Source organism: Schistosoma haematobium, chromosome 1 (genome assembly GCF_000699445.3).
Source record: "Schistosoma haematobium chromosome 1, whole genome shotgun sequence".
NCBI classification, from domain to species: Eukaryota; Metazoa; Platyhelminthes; class Trematoda; order Strigeidida; family Schistosomatidae; genus Schistosoma; species Schistosoma haematobium.
In genome coordinates, this window is record NC_067196.1 from 54,793,771 (window position 1) to 54,799,770 (window position 6,000).

The following is a 6,000-nucleotide window of genomic DNA, read 5'->3' on the forward strand; positions in this document are numbered from 1 at the left end:
AAAGGAAGCTTAAATATCTGAAAGATAAGAAAATATCATGTACAGGATTATAAGATGCTATGAAACAGGAAATGTTGAATATATAACATGTTCGTTAGTTAAAATGTCTACAAGATGTGTTTTTTCTTTTAAAATATATTATGTAACAAGAAACTTTAGGTCTTTAGAGAGAGAGAAAAGAAAAAGAACAAATACTGGAGCTATTTAGTGTAACGTAAGGTCAATAAATCTTAACTTAAACAATGTGACGAAACGCTTTGAATCAGAAATAGAAACATTTGAACATGGAAGTGTGTTCATCTAGATCTAAACTTATATTTCTCATAAAGTAGTTAATTATAATAAATTGATACATTGTCATATAATCATTAACAGATATTGTGTTATTGAGCTATTGCAATTTGTTAAATCTTCATGCCAATGAAAGTAATGTAATGGGTATTTGATGAAATCGAATTGAAAAGTATTCAATTGATTAGAATCCTTATCAAGATGCACAAATGATAATATTTAAATAAGTCATATAATTATTTACATCAGACAGCGTTACTTGTTAGTGTTACTATAAACAAATGAATACTAAATTTATTTATTTAGTTGTAGTTTTTCAATGTAACCTGTTAATATAGTCTTATGTCTCGGAAGAAATTTTTAATGTTGGCACATTTATAATAAAGTTCAGTTATGTTCTAGTAATCTACTCATGTCTCAAGCCGAACGATCGAATTTTTAACACCACTGAGGTTGGATACGATGATTTATATGTCCATCGAGTAACCATATTCCATTTTCTTTGGCGAGTAACTATCTAACATGGTTGAACAATAATGCTCGAAATTAGAACTAGAACTCCGGGAATCAACACACAAAATAAGTTACTAATGAGCACATAAAGGAATACAGTAATCACTACAGAACCTTTTCCTCAAAATTATTGTATTCGAATACAGAAAGAACTGGTACAGTTAGTTAAATAGATTTGACTCATCTTATCGACTAAATGTGAAAACAAAACGTCCGTTTACCTAAATTTATTAGATTATTATTAACTTAAATTTGATAAACATTGTTAAGTCGAGATGGTGGAGAATATTTGTAACTCAAGTGAATTTGAACTTCGAACAGTTCACTTTTACATAAAGTTTATGTTGATGATGCTGTTCAGAAGAATGATGAAAGTTTCACGAAACATCTTACGAATTTTCTTCATCAGTAACCTGTTCTAGAATTTAGCGTAGGTAAAAACAATTAGAATCTATAAAGGAAGTAATGATAACAATACTACTAAAAGGAAATGAGTGCTGATAGCACCACACAGGTTAATACGTATATAAATATGATAAATAATTAAAGAATATAATGTCCCGTTTTTAGTAGTTTATCCCAAAAAGGTGTTGCTTAAAATTAAGTTATCATTTATCAAATCACAATATTGTCTCCTGTTATTATTTATCTGTAAAACCATCACATGAATAAAAAAACACAATAGGAAAGTTGTCAATGATGATGATCACAAATTTCCACATTGATTTAAACAAAGGATTACTTGTATTATATCTTTAGCACACAAGCATAAATGTATCGAATGACCAACCTTCTAATTTTCTGATTATTTAGATAATGAAGACATTAAGGTTGAATGTTTCACTAGATTTGTAACTCAAATGAAATGTGTTAACGTTTCACATGTTCACATATATATATAAAGTATGGAACAAATGAAATTCGACAAAGAAAATATAATAAATTGTAGTGCTTAAGAGCCATTAAAAGTTTTAATAGATTTTAAAAAGAAATATCAATTTCAGCATATACAAAGTACAATCAAAGCATTTTCGTAGAATACTTGAGAACAGAGTATTAGAGTAAACAAGCATTTCTGTCAACTACTTAATCAGTTGTAAATGCAAAATTATTATTATTAGTAGTAGTATTATGTTACACTGGATACAGAGTTAAAGTTGAATTTATCCATTTTATAAAAAAGACCTTTACATCGATTGTCTTCATTCCTACAAACTATTAACAAAACAAAATAATATTATTGTCAGGGTTAGGAAGGGATCATACGTAAAGGGTAAGAGAAATTATAGGCTTTAATTAAGGTGATGACTCCTAATCAATAAGTTTAGATCGAATGTAAAATCAGGTTAATGAAAAATAGGGAATGTTTTAGTGTTTTCAACATCATAAAAATAGTATTAATGACATAAGAATAATTGTTAATAAGAATATTATGTAAAATAAGAAAATTGACTGCATTGAATGATAAGACAAATGTCTTGAAAGAGAGTGTAAACCATACTGAATGGTAAGAGATATAATTAGAATAAAAGATGAAATGACCATAGTATGGGCCAAAGTAAACACAGAGGTTATATGTATATTTTTAATATACATAAATTAGTTTTATTGGAATTGATACCACTTGTTTCAGCTATATATACTAAGCGTCATTTTACACCTTTTGATAGGTTACTCTGGACATGATGCATAACTGAGAAGGGATCTTCAACTTTAATATTATGTCCAAAGTCAATTAAGTGGGAAAGAATAGCACTATTAATAGATTTACTAATGCCTTTTCCTAAGAATCCTGGTACACGTCCATGAAAGAGCAGGTACGTATTTCCTCATCCAAAATATTTCCGAGAAATATAGTTTGAATATAAAATGATTGTAGAAATATGCTATCGAGATTCTATAATGGAAAACCAGGAAGAATTAAAAGCATTTTTTCTCTTAATATAGCACTTCTAGGTTGTACGCACTCACAAACTCACCAGCAAAGATAAAAAATAGGACACTCATGTCTCAAGCCGAACGATCGAATTTTTAACACCACTGAGGTTGGATACGATGATTTATATGTCCATCGAGTAACCATATTCCATTTTCTTTGGCGAGTAACTATCTAACATGGTTGAACAATAATGCTCGAAATTAGAACTAGAACTCCGGGAATCAACACACAAAATAAGTTACTAATGAGCACATAAAGGAATACAGTAATCACTACAGAATCTTTTCCTCAAAATTATTGTAGTCGAATACAGAAAGAACTCGACTAAATGTGAAAATATATATCAAAATTTGTAGTTGACTACTTCATACGTTGTTATAATTTGGGTTAAGAACAGAGATCATGTGATCTTTACTAACACATGCTGTTAGCTTCAGATGTTTAAATTCAGTGTAAATAGTTTTCTATTTTTCTTCCTAAACTATCGCCTCAGATTCTCTTGTTAGAAATAAGGCTATGAAATATAATAGACTCAATTTATTCTGTGATTTACCAGTCTGTCTACGGATTTATATAAGCTGCTAAAAAATGTTACGTAGTCAAAGTATCTAAAATGGTTTAAATAGATAAACCATATAGTTTTGGTAACAATAAATGAAACATTATGACGCAAGATTCAGACCAGAAGTACGACAAAACAAAAGTCTACTATTCTCCAGTTTTAATGCGTTATTCAGAGTCAAACATTATAGATATTTTATCATACGTAGAAAACTAAACTAATGTTTTATGTAACCATGAGCTTCGAATAAAGACCAAGGATAGTCAACTTTAACTAATAATGTGCTCATTTGATATATATAACCACCGACTTACTTTAAGAGATGTGAAAACAATTCACTCTAGTTTATAAAACAATGAAATTTATCATCCAATAGCATTTTTAGTAAACATCATTAGTACCGAAATTTATAGGCCAAATGCGATAACTAGTCAAAAATAAACAAAACTGTCAGTATGGGGTTGCGGAAGTTGTTAAAATTATTTGAGTTGATGAACTGATCTGGGTTAGACGACCATTAAAAATCAGGAGGAACTGGACAGCCTTGACGTCTTTGTATGATATATCTCATTAGTATACATCTACGACCCTGCACTAGGATACGTGACCTGTAACCTTCGATCTCGCTTGAATGCTTAAGCCCTACGTCACTGACTTGGCATCCAACGGTGTAACATCTAACTCCGATCAACACACGGTAGTGCGTGACCAACTTTTATTGCTTTCAGTGGTCAACCGTCTCACATACGACACAGTTTAACTTCACTGGTCATAGCTTCTGACTAGAATTCCGGAAATTTCCTCTTGAAGCTAACAATAATTCAACAACATAGAATTACCTGAGCATTCATTTATGGAACTAAAACATAATAATCAGGGTTGGTAAAACTAATGGATGATCTTTTTTAATCGATAAATATATATAGACTTATGGTGAAAAGAAAGCATGGTCACAAAGTATTAACTTCTTTACAAATAGTACATGTTTCTGAACAAAAATACCTGCGCTAATATCTCACTGTTTGCATATTTAGATGGTAAAACATTTTAGGTTTCAACTTGATCAACGTTTTTGGAGAAAAGAGTTACTTACTTAATTAGTTAATTACTTACGTCTGTTACTCTTTGTGAACGAGCGTACACCGCTCACCAACATTCACCATCCGAACCTGTCCAAAGCAATCCTTTCCAGCTACTTTCACTCATTATTCATCCTTTTCATATCTGATTCTATTTCCCGACGTAATTTATTTTTGGCCTTCCACTTTTCCGCTTCCCTCCACCATTCTAACTTGGGGCTCTCATCGTGATGTAGTTTGATGATTTGCCTAATGTATATCCTATCCATCAACTCCATCATCTTTTCCTAATCTCCTCTTCAGCTGGAAGCTGTTGCTGATGGTATCAGGCCAGTTGATGTTGAATATCTTGAGTAGACAACCATTTGTAAATACTTGTACCTTCTTGATGGTGGTTGTAGTAGCTCTGGAAGTTTCAACTCCGTACAGTAGAACTGACTGCCTTGACGTTTGTATTGAGTATTGTGACTTTGATATTAGTTGATGGTTGTTTTGAGTTCCATATGTTTTTCAGTTGTAGGAATGCGGCCCTCGCTTTGCCGATCCTCGTCTTTACGTCTGCATCTGAACCTCCTTGTCCATCGATGATGCTTCCCAGATATGTGAAGGATTCTACATCTTCCAGAGTTTTACCATCGAGAGTGACTGGATTGCTGTTCTCCATGTTGTATTTGGAGATCTTGGCTGACTAGAAAAAATTAGCTATTAATAATAAATATACTTCATAGTTTACTTGTTTGTCTTTTAGATACCTCTGAATCTATGAGAATTTATTTCTGCAAGTTAAACCTTTTCGTTAAAAGTTGTTTATACAACTTCTCTTCCTTACATAATCACTAACATAAGTAAATTAAAGCGTAATTTGTATTCTCTTAACCTTTCAATGTAAAATGCTGATGGGCGGCCTATGCTCCTTTACCAGGGTTAACAGGCGTAAATAAGTAAGTGAGGAAGTGGTTTTCCTAAATCCCCTTAAATTTTTTATTCTCATGTGATTTTACCATCCATCTTTTTACTCTTATTTAACTAGTACTAATATTTAACTTGTCAGAATGTACTGTTATGTTGTTGTCACGTATTACATAATATGTAATCAGTTGAAAGATATATGAATATATAAGTTTTGTAATATTACTTCCAATTGTTTTCTTCTTTAATCTCTAAATGTTCTATCACAAATTTTTTTTGTTTATGAATCATCAGTAAATAGAAATATTTTAAGATCTATTTGACTTTACAATAAATCTATTTACTTTTATCTAAATATTATAGAAGTTACTATGTAAGGAACAAGTATGAGGATATGTATTTCCCCTCCCCCTTTCCCCCCTTCCACTAAATTTATGAATACTAATTTTATGAAATCATATGATCATTATATTTTAAACACCTTACTGATTTCTGTTTTCAATTTTTGTGCTTTATTCAAATTTATCTAAAATATATATGGGTTTACATATATTCCATGATGTTTATATATTGAAAGTGTATTATTTTATATAATATAGTTTTAAACCATTCTATTATAAACTATTTATAAATGATCTTTATTTTGAGGAGATAAGGATTGAAATTATTATTTGATAGATATGAGAAATTATAATTTAACTAATGAT